We start from the raw sequence: 16341 nt of genomic DNA on the forward strand, positions 1-16341 counted from the left end.
TACAGAAGATAGAAGACTGGGCTTGGTGGCTCACTCATGTGATCTTAGCACTCTGGGAGGCTGAGGCAAGAGGATGGCTTGAGCTCAGGAATTAGAGACCAGCCTGAGCCAGAGCAAGACCAGCTCTCTGCTAAAAATAGAAAAATTATGGTGATGCCCATAGCTCAGTAGGTGGGGTGCTGGCCACATACATCAGGGCTGGTGGGTTTGAACCTGGCCCGGGCCTGCTAAAACAACAATGACAACTGCAACAACAAAAAAAATAGCCAGGCATTGTGGTGGGCCCCTGTAGTTCCAGCTGCTTGGGAGGCTGGAGCAAGAGATTCAGGTAAGCCCAAGAGTCTGAGGTTACTGTGAGCTGTGACATCATGGCACCACGGCACTCTACCCAGGTAGAGAGCTTGAAACTCTGTCTCAAAAAAAAAAAAAAAAAGAAAGAAAGAAAAATTAGCCAAGGCTCACTTGAACCCAGGAGCTTCGGGTTGCTGTGAGCTAGTGCTGCTAGCACTAGAGGTTGTTGTGAGTACACTGTACTGTATTCTACCTGGATGACAGAGTGAGACTCTGTCTCAACAACAACAACAAAAAGAAGATAGAAGTTGGGCGCCGTGGCTCATGTCTGTAATCCCAGCACTCTGGGAGGCTGAAGCAGGTAGATTGCTTGAGTTCAGGAGTTGGAGATGAGCCTGAGTAACAGTGAGGCCCTGTCTCTAAAAATAGCCAGGCATTGTGAAGGGTACCTGTAGTCCCAGCTACTTCGGAGGCTGAGACAAGAGAATTGCTTGAGCCCAAGAGTTTGAGGTTGCTATGAGCTATGACGCCACAGTGCTTTACTGAGGGCAACAACAAAGTGAGACTTAGGATTTATGATGGCATGAAAGCGATAGGCATTCAATAGAAATTGTTCTATGAGTGTCCATATGATCATTCTGTTTTTCACTTTCGGTACAGTATCCAATAAACTTTGTTATAAAATAAGCTGTGTGTTAGATGATTTTGCCCAACTGTAGGCTAATGTCAGTATTCTGAGCATTTTTAAGGTAGGCTGGGCTAAGCTATGATGTTTGGTAAATTAGTTATATAACGTGCATTTTCAAATTATATTTTCAATTTACCATGGGTTTATTGGCACGTAGTCCCCTTTGCAAGTCAAGGTGCTTCTGTAGTTTCAACACAGACTGGCCAGTCTACAAAGCTGAAAATATTTACTATATGGTCCCTCACGGAAGGAGTTTGCAGAGCCCTAGGCCAGTGTATGCCAATAGCATATGGCACCTACAGCTCTCTGCCTGGGGATTTTTTCCTGTCCCTCATATAGTACAGATCAAAAGTGCCCCTAGGAACAGCTCTTGGTGTATGATGGGTAGTCAGTGGAGGATAAATATACCAGCTCCCTCTCTACTTGGGTAGGATGTCTCTGAGGTGTGTGTCCTACACAATCTCCACAGCAAACCCCAGCAAGACTGAGCTCTAGTTGGACTTAGAAGTAACCGTCATTTATACCTTGCATTGGCTGTTCTCCCTTTCTTGTCTTGTTTCTTTTCCCCCCAGAGGTCACTAGAATCAGGTCTGCTTTAGTTTGTTAGGGCTACCATAGGAAAATATTATGAAACAACAGAAATTTATTTTCTCACAGTTCTGGAGACTGGGATGTCCAAGATCGAAGTGTCAGCTTATTGTGTTCTTGGTGAGGGCTCCCTCTCTCTTCCTGGCTTATAGACAGCTGCCTTTTCATTGCATTCTCACATGGCCTTTCCTCAAAGTGCTCATGGTGGGTGGGCAGGATAAAAAAGAAAGAGGGAGAGAGGAGAAGAGAGAGAGAGCCCTCTGTTTTCTCTTCTTACAAGGACACTAATCCTATCAGATAAGGGCCCCATCCTTATGACCTCATTTAACCTTAATTACTTCCTTAAGACCCCATCTCTAAATATAGCACTAGGGGTTAGACTTTCAACAGACGAATTTTGGGGTGGATACAATTCAGTTCATAGCAATCTCCCACATAAACTGCTTGCACTCAAATTCTTACCCCTGGATCTACTTCTGGAAGACCCCAAATGAAGATAGCACATGAAAGATTTCAGGTTGTGGGAAGCTAAAGATAAGTACCAGAATAGAGTTCCTTTCTCTTTAAAAGAGGTATATTTAAGATATGGTTTCTTCTTCCTCAGGAATCTGTTATTTTTTCATGTAATGACTGGAGTCTTGGCAACTTTCTTGGGACCATGAGGAGAGCCAGGCTTAGGACAAAGCTGAGGCAGTAGCAAGACAGAAAGAATTTAGGGGACCACTAAATTAAACAACTGTAGAGCTGCCCTAACCCTGAACTTACTGTTCTATGAAATAGTGACTATTGTTATTGAGTTAGGTTGAGTAAGAGTTTTCTTTTCTTTGCTTCTTTTTGTTTTTGGAACAGAGTTTCACTATGTCACCCTCGGCAGAGTGCGTGACATCACAGCTCACAGCAACCTCAAACTTTTTTTGGACTCAAGTGATTCTCTTGCCTCAGCCTCCCAAGTAGCTGGGACTACAGGTGCCTGCCACAATGCCTGGCTATTTTTTGGTTGTAGTTGTCATTGTGGTTTGGCAGGCCCAAGCTGAATTTGAACCCGCCAGCTCCAGCGTATGTGTCTGGTGCCCTAGCCTTTGAGTTACAGGCACCAAGCCTTGAGTAAGAGTTTTCCTTTCCCTTTCTGATAGAGGATAAGACCTAGGATGAAAGGGCAGATGATTAGTCCAACTGAGTTGACACCTTTCTGGCCAGGTGTGAGGTCAGAGGTGTGATCTTTTTGCAGCAGCCAGAACATTTTATTTTGTTTGCATATGAGAGAACCCTTATTTGCCACAACTAATTTAAAAAGAGGAGAGATTGACTTATACAACCGATAAAAGTACAGCAGTAGTATATATATTTTCAGGCATGGCTGGATCCAGGTGCTGAGAAGATGTCACCAGGAGTCTGTTTTGTCCATGTCTGTCATGGATTTGTTTGATATAGTTGCTGCCTTGGCATCCATGTTTAGGTCTGACATAAGTTGTTTGAAACCCAGTTGTTCCCCATCACTTTTGATCTAGTTAAAACTTCCCCTGTACGAGAGACCTGCCAGTACGAGCAAATTTCCTGTGAGAGGGACAACTGGTCACAAGTTGGACAATTAGGTCTTTGGCCCTCCCACCAGAATCAAGAAATATCCCAGGAAAGGCACACTGTACACGTGCACCACCCTCTGCCCTGGAGCCCTGTCAGGGCAGGGATAGAATTTTTAGCTACTCTCTGGATAGAGACTGGGAGACCACATTAAAGGGAAATGTGGCGATCTGCTAACTCAAGACCTCTCTGTGTTCGCCTTTCTCTTCCTCTCTGGCCAGCTCTTACCCAGGAGGGGTGAGATGGTCCTTGTCATTCCTGGCTCTCACCCCAAACACCTTAGCAACACTAGCAGAGAGAAAACACCTCTCTCCAAATAAAATGGCAGCAAAAGTCTAAGGGCTGACTCTCATCGACTGATTTGGGCAGGCGTCCTCAAACTGCGGCCCGTGGGCCACATGAAGTGGTATGAATTGTATTTGTTCCTGTTTTGTTTTTTACTTCAAAATAAGATATGTGCAGTGTGCTTAGGAATTTGTTCATAGTGTTTTTTTTTTTTAAACTATAGTCCAGCCCTCCAACGGTCTGAGGGACAGTGAATTGGCCCCCTGTTTAAAAAGTTTGAGGATGCCTGGATTTGGGTCTCAGGTCCCTCCCTGAACTAACCTAGAGTGCCGGAATGTTCTGATTGGCCATCTTGGGCCAGGGCACATGCTCCTTGCTAGAGGCGAGGGGAAATCAAAACCTCCACTGTCATGTTTGTATTAATCACGTTTAAAAAAATCATTTTCATTTGATGATGCTTTGATATATGGAGCCTTGCTGTTCCCGACCCTCCCAGGGCTAGCTAATTCCTAGACATAGCAAATGACTCCCCTTCAAGCATATCTTTGATATACAAACTAACCAATCCAGAGCTCACACCCTCAACTATCTCCTTTATCAAACTCATACAACAAGCCAATATGCTTTCTGCCCTGAATCAAGTGCTAGACAATTAGGAACTACCCCTATAACCCAGAGCCTATCGAAATTATTCAAACCTTCAAATCTTAAACTTGTTTAGTGTACCTACCTTGCCTTTCCCATTGCTTCCCATAAAAACCAATAAAAGCTCTGAACCATGTTCTCCCCTCTTCTCTGTTTATCTGTCTCCTGAGCAGCCCTAATTCCTGCCTGTGTGGCCCTGCATGGCATGTGACCTTGAATAGCATGCTGCATTTATTACTTCCAGGGATGTACTTCTTTTTTTTTTTTTTTTTTTTGAGACTAGCCTCAAGCTGTCACCCTGGGTAGAGTGTTGTGGTGTCACAGTTCACAGCAACTTCAGACTCTTGGGCTTAAGCGATTCTCTTGCCTCAGCCTCCCGAGTAGCTGGGACTACAGGAACCTGCCACAATGTCCGGCTAAGGGATGTACTTTTTCTTTAGTAGTAACCTCAAACTCCTGAGTTCAATAGATCCTCCTGCCTTGACCTCCCAAGTAGTTGGGACTACAGGTGCCCAACACAATGCCCAGCTAACTAGAGATCTGCTTCTTCCTTCATGACACTAATTCCTCACGTTACCTGATTTTTAAAATCTCAGGTGCATTTTAGGACCGTGCTCACCATCTACTTAACGTGGCTTAGAGCTGGTTGTTCAAAGGAAAACTGGAGATGAGTAAAGGAAGGCTGGGAAGGCGAAGCATCAGATTTCCATGAGCCTGGTTTAGTGAAGGCTGGTAAGGAAAGCAGAAGGTGTGGTTGGCCCAGAGCTGTAAGATTTGAACAAATGAGATTTGGAGATAACCTCACTCCTTGACTCTTGTCTTTCACATAATGGCATTTACTCGTTAGGCAACCCAGGGAGATCTGTACGCTATCGTTCTGGATATCAGAGTCAGGGAAAGAGTGGTAGGTACTATGGGAACAGGAATAGAAAGCTAGTTCAGCACCCGAGGGATTAGCTTGGAGGTGAGGGCTGATGAGTCATTAGTCAGGCACAAGCCATGCTGCTGTAAGACAAATTCAAAGCTTATGTTAAGAAAAGAGGTTTTGCGCCAGTAGTCCCAGCTACTCGGGAGGCTGAGGCAGGAGAATCGCCTAAGCCCAGGAGTTGCAGGTTGCTGTGAGCTGTGTGATGCCACGGCACTCTACCGAGGGCAATAAAGTGAAACTCTGTCTCTACAAAAAAAAAAAAAGAAAAAAAGAAAAGAGGTTTTGGGCGGCGCCTGTGGCTCAGTCGGTAAGGCGCCGGCCCCATATACCGAGGGTGGCGGGTTCAAACCCGGCCCTGGCCAAACTGCAACCAAAAAATAGCCGGGCGTTGTGGTGGGCGCCTGTAGTCCCAGCTACTCGGGAGCCTGAGGCAAGAGAATCGCTTAGGCTCAGGAGTTGGAGGTTGCTGTGAGCTGTGATGCCACTGCACTCTACCGAGGGCCATAAAGTGAGACTCTGTCTCTACAAAAAAAAAAAAAAAAAAAGAAGAAAAGAGGTTTTATTTCTTCTTCATGTAAGTATCTAGAGGTTAGTGGCCCAGGGACAGTGAGACTGACTTGCCACCTACAAGACGTGCAGATTTCCCTTGGGATGCCAAAGAGATAAACTCCCCCAGGGAAGCAGGAAAGAGTAAGTGAGGGCAACAACATTGGAAGGACAGTCCCAGAAATCCCTCACATCACTTATGCTTACACCCCACTGGCCAGAACATAGTCACTTGGCCATGCTTACCTGCAAGGGAAACTGGGAAATGTCTCTAATGGGCAGTCACACACTCAGCTAAAATTCAGGGGGCTCTAATTCTAAAAGGAAAAATAGTAGAATGGATGCCAGGGGACAGCCAGTATCCATACTGTATGGTGAATCTGTCCCACCCAGGAGTGGGCTGTACCATCTGGGACCAATATCCACCACATAGAGGGACAGGAGTGCCCCAACTCCACATCTCATGTCCCCTTGTCCTCTCTTGATGGGCACACACCCATCCTATGATCACTTTATTTGTTATAATGTACTATAATGTATTTTAAAGTTTTTAACTAAAACATGTTATTTATTAGAAATTTTATTTTATAGTTATTTATTTACCTTCATCTTCCTTCCATCCTTTCTCTTTTCTCTCACACTCACCTGCATTTTATTTATTTATTTATTTATTTTAGACAGGGTCTTGCTCTGTTGCTGGGCTAGAGGGTAGTGGCATCACCATAGCTCACTGCAACCTCACATTCCTGGGCTCAAGGAATGTGCCCTGATGCTCCTGCCTCCACTTCTTGAGCATCTGGGACTACAAGTGTATGCCACCACACCCAGATAATATTTTGGGGTTTTGTAGACTGATTCTTGCTATTTTGTCCAAGCTGTTCTTGAACTCCTGGCCTTGAGTGATCCTCCAGCCCCATCCTCCCAAAGTGCTAGGATTACAGGCATGTGTCACCATACCTGGACTTCTTTCTTTTTACCAGCCCTGAGCAGGATAACATGGATAAAGCCCTGGCACTTAGCAGCACTTAACAGACATGAAATGTGACAACCACAAAGCCTTAGGCTCACCTGTACACACAGGAAGACTACATTTCCCAGTTTCCCTTCACTAGTTAGGTCATGTGACTGAGTTTTGGCCAATGGAATACAGAGGATGTGATTTGTCCTCTTCTGGTACCAGACCCTTAAACATCCTATCACATCCTCCATCTCTCATCCTGCATTGGCCAATCAGCCAATCAGAGATATGAAGAGGTATGTGAAGGAGGACTCTGAGTTTCTTGGGGTGAATGGTTTTTTTATATCTCAATAGAAAATAGAATAATAACCACATCTAACTTATAGTGCTACTTTGAGGATTCAATTAAATGAATTAATATTTGATAAGTGCTTAGAAGTGTCTATCAAAGACATAAGGGCTATATTTGTGTTCAAAATGTATAATTTAAAGAATAATTTGGGTACAGGCGATTGCACTAATGTACACAGCTATGATTTAACAATAAAAAAAAAAAAACTCTAAAAAAAAAAAAGGAATAATTAAACAACCCCTTTTCTAGTGGTCTAGTGGTTAAAAAAACAAGCAAGCAGGGCGGCGCCTGTGGCTCAGTGAGCAGGGCGCCGGCCCCATATGCCAAGGGTGGCGGGTTCAAACCCAGCCCCGGCCAAACTGTAACAAAAAAATAGCCGGGCGTTGTGGCGGGCGCCTGTAGTCCCAGCTACTCGGGAGGCTGAGGCAGGAGAACCGCCTAAGCCCAGGAGTTGGAGGTTGCTGTGAGCTGTGTGACGCCACGGCACTCTACCGAGGGCAATAAAGTGAAACTCTGTCTCTACAAAAAAAAAAAAAAAAAAACAAGCAAGCAAACAAAGAAAAAACCCCACTGAATCAAAGGGATACCAAAATAGTAATAATAATAAAATAAGCACTAATCTGTCTGTATCCCAGGTTAAGAAACAGAACATGACTGACACTTAGACATTAATGGAATGAACACCTAAATTACACAAATTTGTCATTATTAAGTTGTGATAAATGCCTTGAAGGAAAAGAACAGGGAGCTGTGAGAATAATCAGGAGTAACCAAACTTAGATTGGGGGAGAGGTCAGGAAAGATGTCTTCAAGATGTTACATGTGAGCTGAGCTAAGGGTATGCAGAAGTCAGAGCATGGACAACAAAGAGGGTACTATTCCAGGGAGAGGGAACAATGTGTGGAAGCCTCTGAGCCCACCCCAATAATGTGACCTGAGTGGCTGTGAGGGACATGGACCAAAGGTCATGCTAGTTTGTATGGACTTGTTCTAAAAGTTGCAGGGAGCTATGAAAAGTTTTGATCTTTGCATTTTAAGAAGATGGCTATACTCCCAGAGTGTCACACACTGGCAGTGGTTTCTACAAAAAATAAAACAAATTACCCAAGTGGGTGGCATGTGCCTATAGTTCCAGCTATTGGGGAGGATGAGCCAGGAGGATCTCTTGAGCCCAGGAGTGGAAGCTGCCAGTGAGCTATGATTATGCACTCCAGCTTAGGCAACAGTTTGAGCAGCACCCTGTCTCAAAGAAAGGGGAGGGGAAGGAATTAAAGAAGTCAAAGAGGACTGTTTTTCTCATCTCTGATATGCTTTGCCTTTTGACTTTCCTGCCTGGCTCTGTTGATGTTTGAAGTTTATTGCCCCCGATGTAGCATCAAAACAGAGAGCTGGGTCACAATGGTTTTGCATGACAGCTCAGAATTTCATATTTTGTTCTTTAGGCTATAAGGAGCTATTGAAAAAATTGTATTCAATTATTCAGCTAATAGTTTATAGCAGAAGCCCAGTTCATATCCCTCCAGCCTTGCCAGTTCAACAGGCTCTTGTTGGTGTCCAACTGTCACTACCTACAGCAGCTCTTGGCCCGAGGGCTTTCTCTAGAGCTGTTGAAGGCTGCCTTGCCCTGATCATAGCAGGCTGGAAGTACCAAGGGATGAATCCACCTTCCCCGGAGCATCTCTTAACCTCATGGGAATTGGTGGACAACGGGCTACCTCACTCACCTCTTGGCAGCGTGATGGAGAAACAGGCCACCTCCCCCACCTCTTGGCAGTGTCCTGTGCTGCTTCCCAGAAGTGCCCACAGGCTTGAGTTCCAGTTGCCTGCAGTGGTAACTTGCTTTGTAACACACCCATTCCCAGCTGCCTTCCCTTCTCTGTCTCCCTTCTCTGCCCTACTACATGTTTCCTGGTGTCACCTCCTAAATAAACAACTTGCCTTGAATTCTTGACTCAGTTTCTGCTTCTGGGGAACCTTAGCTAAAACCTAGTTACTTACTAGGCATCTATCTGCTCTATGCTGAGAATAAAGAAGACCTAGGCAGACATCTGGAAGAATCTTCCACTCTAGTAGTAGAGAAGAGAAACCACAAAGCAAGAAATGAGTGGTACATAGATAATTTTATGTGGCTCTCTGAGAAGGGTGCAGTGGTTTTTAAATATGCCCAAAAGAAAAAAAAGTCCAAAATCACTGAGAATAGTTTTTAAGTGTTATCACTACAAAAAATTATATGTACTGAGGTAATGCATGTATTAATTAGCTTAATTTACCCATTCCACAGCGCATACATATTTCAAAACATCATATTGGAATGATTAATATATATCATTTTTATTTGCCAATTACAAACAAGTTAAGGAAGGCCAAGGTGGGAGGATTGCTTGAGTCCAGAAGTTCAAGACCAGCTTGAACAACAGTGAGACTCTGTCTCTACAAAAAATAGAAAAATTAGCCAGGCATGGCAGCATGCACTTAGAGTCCCAGCTACTTAGGAGGCTGAGGCAAGAGGATTTCTTGAGCCCAGGAGTTTGAGGTTGCAGTGAGTTATGCTAATGCCACTGCATTCTACCCAGGGTGACAGAGTGAGACCTTACCTCAAAAAGAAAAAAAAAAGTTGATTAATTGAAAAATAAAGGAATTTGAAACAAAGCAAAAAATATGTCAGGAGGAAGCCAGCTGCCACATTGTGAGGATGCTCAAGTAGCTTCCTGCAGAGGCCCACACAGTGAGGAACTGAGGCCTCCCACTAACAGCCCTCTGAGGGAGCCATCTTGGAAGAGGATCCCCCAGCCTGGGTCTAGCCCTTGCAAATGACTGCAATCTCTGCCAACCTCAACCTTTTGGCTGAGGTTCCTGACTGCAACCTCAGGAAAGACCCTGAGCCAGAACCACTTAACTAAGCCAGAGTCTTATGGTCCTCAGACACTGTGAGTTAATAAATGTTTGCTGTTTTAATTTTTTTTGAGACAGAGTCTCACTTTGTTGCCCTCGGTAGAGTGCCATGGCCTCATAGCCCGCAGCAACCCAAACTCCTGGGCTCAAGCAATTCTCTTGCCTCAGCCTCCTGAGTAGCTGGGACTATAGGCACCCGCCACAACACCTGGTTATTTTTAGAGATGGGGTCTCGCTCTTGCTCAGGCTGGTCTCGAACCCTTGGACTCATGCAATCCACCTGCCTTGGCTTCCCTGTGTGCTAGGATTATAGGTGTGAGCCATTGCGCCCGACCTCAATGTTTGCTGTTTTAAACCACTAAGTTTTGGGCTAAGTCATTACAACACCAACAGATAATATAATGAGGGGTGAGAGAGAGTTTATTTAATCACGCGGTCAAGGAAGCCCTCTCTCAAGTGGTGGCATTTGAACAAAGACCAGAAAGAAGTGAGCCATGTTGGTACCTGAGGAAGAAAATTCCAGGGAGAGGAAACACAGTCTGTGCAAAGGCCCTGAGGTAGGAGTGTGCCTGAGATATTCAACTGCCAACATGGCCTGAATAATGAAGGGAAACTAGGAGAGATGAGGCCACAGAGAGGTTGGCAGGGGCTACGATGGTTCTCAATGAGGGGCAATACCAGAGTTGTGGGTTGTCACAATGCCTGGGGGTGCTTATGGCATTTGGCTATGGGGACAAGAACGCATAATACGCTGCACAGTGACAACCAGTCCCACATTTTGAATAACTGTTCTGTCAAAAATGCCCAGATCAAGGCTTAAGAGAATTTTGAGCAAAGGATATGAACATGATCCAATTAGTTCTTTGAAAAGATCTCTCTGTGCAGAATACAATGTGGAGTCTGTTATCATTTCTGTGAAAATGAGGCAGAAATTATGGTAAAATATATTCATATTTGCCTGTATTTGCCTAAAGACACTATGGAAAGAGACATCAGACTCTGATAATTATGGTTACCTGTTGGGAGTTTGCAAAGCCTGAGGTAAGAAAGGAAGGAAGACCCTTCAAAGACTACTTCTTTGTGTATGTAACATTTTTTGAATATTTATTAATGATCAGACAAATAATCAGAAATCATAAAGATCATCTTGGCTGTAGATGGTAAGAGGGAATGTAGAGAGGCCAGAGTCAGGGATAGGTGTGTGATATGATTAGAAGTAGGATTTGAGGGTGGCGCCTGTGGCTCAGTGAGTAGGGCGCCAGCCCCATATACCGAGGGTGGTGGGTTCAAACCCAGCCCCGGCCAAATTGCAACAAAAAAAATAGCTGGGTGTTGTGGTAGGCACCTATTGGTCCTAGATACTTGGGAGGCTTAGGCAAAAGAATCGCCTAAGCCCAAGAGCTGGAGGTTGCTGTGAGCTGTGACGCCACAGCACTCTACCGACGGTGATAAAGTGAGACTCTGTCTCTACAAAAAAAATGAAATAGGATTTGAACTGGATGTAGTGGCTCATGCCTATATCCCAGCAACTCAGGAGCCCGAGGCAGGAAGATCACTTGAGTCCAAGGGTTTGAGGCTGCTGTGAGCTATGATTGTGCCACTGTACCCCAGCCTGGGTGGCAGAGTGAGACCCCATTCCTAAGGAAATAGGAGTTGGAATTGTGGGGCAGAGAGAGGTCAGCTTGGAAAACTATGGGGCTGGAGGGTCAATTACAGGTCTGTTTCTAAGCCAATGTGTGAATAGCTAGTCTCTGAAGGTGACCATCTGAGTTTAGGTTCCTTACTCTTTGTAAATTCTTTCTAATTTGGTCTCTAGGTCTCTCTCAGGAGAGTGGCTATAAACTCTAGCCCTGCCCTGACCAGGTCCAGGAGATTTGGTTGTGAATGTGTACAGTGTGCCTTTCACCAGATACTTTTTTATCCTGGCAGTGGGCTTAAGGCCTGGGTGTCCAGCCTGTGACCAGGTGTCTCTCTTGCAGGAAACTTCCTAAGTTGGCAGATGCCCTGGTGACTCTTGCCTGACCTATGTCTAGTTTATTACTACCAAAATAGATACTCTCTAGGGGAGCCCTGACCAGAAAGAGAGTTGGGTTCAGGTGAGACACAGAGAAGGCCACATAATGAAACTCAGGAAATAACAGAAGCAGTTTATTACTTACAGATCCCAGAGAGAATTGGGCAGCATACCTTACAGGACCAAAGGAAAAGGGGGATCTGTCTGGGACAGACGGATAGGCAACAGGAGAGAGAGGGAAGAAGGATCTATGGGCTGTATTTTGTATCTACCACTGCCCTCCACCCACTCCCATCTCCAGGGGAAGGGCCTCTCATGAGCACAGAGTCATTCTCCAGGTATGTGTTAGATGTGAGCTCCTGGCACCCAACACTGAAAGATGGGTGCACTGGCCCAGAAAAGGGAACATGGTTTTGGGCACCAATAGCTGCCATCAACCACAGACAGCCAGGAGGAAGGTAGATGGGTTTGTCTTCGTTCCGCTGTTCATCTTATTTATTTTTATTTTTATTTATCCATATTTTTCCCAGGCTGGAGTATAGCACACGATCATAACTCACTGCAACCTCAAACTCCTGGACTGAAGCGATCCTCTTGCCTCAGCCTCCTGAGTAGCTAAGACTACTGGCGCATTCCACCAACCCAGCAAAGTTTAATTTTTTTTTTTGTAGAGATGTAGTCCTCCCATGTAGCCCAGGGTGGTCTTAAACTCCTAGGTTCAAGTGATCCTTCAGCCTCAGCCTCCCTAGTATTTATTGTATTTAACAAACACTTGCATATGCCACCTTCTTAAGAGGTATTGTCTTAAGAGCTGTACACATTGAAATCTGCACAACAACCTAGAAAACAGGCCAGTTTTTTACACCACTCTGCACTTCAGTCTCCAGGAGCCTCTGCCTCCCTGCCTGGGATGGGTGCTCCCCACACCTGCTGCCCCTGCAGGTCACCCCAATCCATCATGGGCCCAGCACCTCCAGCTCTTGCCGCCTCTGCCTGGCAAATCCTCCTTCCCACTCTTAATTGATTCTTAATCTGCAGTCCTTGGCAGCACTGCTGAGAAGGCAGGTGGAAATCATTTCCTTTAGCACCGGCCAGGGCATGGGTTGTCTCGGGAGAAACCCCTTAACCCCCTTTATCACAGTCTGCAGCCTCCACCCAGCCTGGTTCCCTCTTTCCTCTGGTGCTGCACACACTCTGTGCACCCCAGGGGCTTTGGGGGAGAATATGGTACAAAGAAAGCCCCCAGCACCCCTAAGGAGACTGGCACGGTAGTGAGAACCTGTAGTCCCAGCTATTTGGGAGTCTAAGGTGGGAGAATTGCTTGAGCCCAGGAGTTCAAGGCCTGCCTGGAAAACATAGTGAGACCCCTTCTCAGAAAAGAAAAAAGTCCCCCACAGACCAGAACTCTTCTGGGGTCGTGGGAAACAATCTGGGTTGCATTATGGTGCCCATGCCAGGCCCACTTGTCCCTGTAGCCCAGAAGTTGTCATCCGAGGTGATTCCGTTCCTCCCCACTGGCACTTTGGCAATGTCTGGAGCCTATGTTTGGTAGTCAAAAGTGAAAGGGAGAGTTGTTCTTGGCATCTGGTGAGTAGAGACGAGAGACCTTGCTCAACATCCATGTGATGTACAGGACAGCCTTCACCACAGAGAATGATCTGGTTCAGAATGTCAATAGCTCTGAGGCTGAGAAACCTGCTCTGCCTCCCACCCTAGGACAGGGGGCGCTGCTGAGGGAGGGGGGCCAGAGAGGGATGCCAGGACATCAGGAACATTTTTAAACTTCCTTGGGGGATTTTCACGAGCAGCAAGGCTCAGAGGGTCAAAGGATTTTCCAGTCTTGCTCCCCACTGTGTGGTCCCCTCTTCTCTCTGTGGTACAGGGTGTCTGTGGATCAAGGGGTGGAAGGATCCATCCGTGGAAACAGTGCCAGCCTGGCAGCCCTGCAGCACTGGGCTCAAGGGCTCCCTTGCTGATCCCTGGCACATGTAGTTAAGGGACAGTGGTGACCATCTTTAGGCATGCAGAGCACTCATGCGGTGGAGCGCCAGTGAGGCCCATTGCACATGTGTCTTCTGAGCAAGTGGGTTGGCCTGTCCCCAGGACACACACACTCACGCACACTCCCCCACACTTGCACATGCACACTCACACAGTCATACAGCCACCCTTACATACAGTCCCACAGTCCTGCACACTCACATCCATCCTCATACACACTCTCACAGCCTCACACACCATCGCATGCATGCATACAAGTGCAACACACACACTCACCTGCTAAGACACTGTCACACCTGCAGGCACATGCAGTCACCTTCACATGGCCTGACAGTGTCACACCCACTCACACATTCTCACACCATGTGTGCACACACACACATGCACTCTGCAAACACCAGCAACTTCCCTCACCCCACCCGCCCTCCCCTCCCCTCTGAAGCTGCCCTAAGACTCTGTAAATGTCACCATCTGCTGCTGCTTCTTCGGCCTGGGCAGGGGGAAACCTGGGGTGGGAGGGGAGCTGTTGGCTGAAGGTTGCCTCTCTGCATCAGGACAAGGCCCATTTATTTATATTTTTTATTTTATTTTATTTTTAGACAACTCTGTCACCCTGGGTAGAGTGCCGTGGCATCGTGGCTTCTGGACAAAGGACTGGCTTTAGGCCTGGAGCGACACAGGTGTCTGAGATCCTTTGCTTATTGTTAATTCATTGATTCACTCTGCATATTCCACTGAGCACCTTCTTTGTGCCCCACTGTGATCTGGGCACTATAGCAACCAAGGCAAGATCCCCTGCCAGAGGCAGTGGCTCACTCCTATAATCCCAGCACTTTGGGAGGCTGAGGCAGGAGGATCACTTGAGGCCAAGAGGAGTTTATGACTAGCCCGAGCAAGAGCAAGACCCCATCTCTACCGAAAGAAAGAAAAAAAGAAAAGAAAAATTAGCCAGGTGTGGTGGCGTGTGCCTGCAGTCCCAGCTATTCAGGAGGCTAGGGCAGGAAGAGCTGTTAAGGCCAGCAGTTGGAGGTTACAATGCGCTAGGAGGTCCCTGCACTCCAGCCTGGGTGACAGAGCAAGATCCTGTCTCAGGAAAAACAAAACAAAAAAACAAGTCACTGCCCACATGTGGCTGGCATCATCCAGGGGAGAGATGGACGCTAAACAAGCACGTGTGTGTGTGTGTGTGTGTGTGGGAGAGAGAGAGAGAGAGAGAGAGAGATGCCTCATTTAGGAATAGAAAGGAAAAAAAAAAAAAAGCTGAGATGGAGCGTGATGGAGGCAAAGCCTGACCCTCAGGCTGACACTTAAGTGAGGAGTTGCTGGGAAAGGGCTTCAGGCTGGGGGAACAGCAAAGGCTAAGAATCTGAAGGGAAGCCAGTGCGCAGCAGGGGAGTGAGAGGGAGAAACATGGGTGGGGGGAATGAGAAGGTAGGGCCCACCTACTGGGGAGACCTGGGGGCCACCCTGAAGAGGAGCCAGGATTTAATTCCAAGTGAGCTGGTCCCTGGGAGGGTTCTAGAGCAGGAATTGACATGGTACATGAGTTTCCTGGGGCTATTATAACAAATGACCACAAAGAACGCTGCTTAAAACAACAGGAATTTCTTCGCTCCCAGTTCTGAAGGTCAGAAGTCCAAACTCAAGGTGTTGGCAGTGGCATGCTCTGTCCTAAGGCTCTAGGGGAGGATTCTTGCTTGCCTCTTCCAGGGTTTTGAGGCTCCAGGTGTTATTGACTTGTATCCACATCATCTCAACTTCAGTCTGTGTCTAAATCTTCCTCTCTGTTCTTTTACAAAGTTGTTAGATTCAGAGCCAATTCTCTAGGAGTCCATCTTGAGATGCTCAACTGATTAAAATGACCCTAGTTCCAAATAAGGTCACATTTTGAGGTTTTCAGTGGATATGAATTTGGTGGGATTTTATTCAACCCAATACATTAGTTTTTTGTTGTTGTCGTTGTTTTTTAATGGTGAAGTCTGGGCCAGACAGAATGGCTCATGCCTGTAATCCCAGAGCTTTGGGAAGCTGAAGTGAAAAGATCGTGAGAAGATCACTTAACATCAGGAGTTCAAGACCAGCCTGAGCAACACAGCAAGACCCAGTCTCTACAAAAAAATAGAAAAGTTAACCAGGTGTGGTGATGTGTACCTGTAGTCCCAGCTACAGGGCAGGCAGAAGGGTCACTTGAGCCCAGGAGTTTGAGTCTGCCATTGAGCTATAGTCACACTACTGCACTCCAGTCCAGTGACAAAGTGAGACCTTGTCTCTAAAAAATAAAAAAGAAAAGAAAAGAAAAGTGGAGTCTTTTGGCCTGTCAGGCTGGTCACACCTGTCGGGGGGCTCCCTCTCTGACAATCTCATTCATGACCCTCTGTTTCCAACCTGGCTTTCCACAGCTGGGGTTCCACACCCAGCCACACCGGATCTTGTGGCCTCCTGCTCCTCTGTTCCACCTTCGAGTGGATGGTACTCCAGCCTGAATCCCCACCCCTCAGGCGAGCACCGTGGGCAATTCAATCCCATTCTCTACTCCAGAGACTCTGGCTGAAAAGAGCTAATTATATTCCAC

Source organism: Nycticebus coucang, chromosome 3, assembly GCF_027406575.1.
Source record: "Nycticebus coucang isolate mNycCou1 chromosome 3, mNycCou1.pri, whole genome shotgun sequence".
Lineage (NCBI taxonomy): Eukaryota > Metazoa > Chordata > Mammalia > Primates > Lorisidae > Nycticebus > Nycticebus coucang.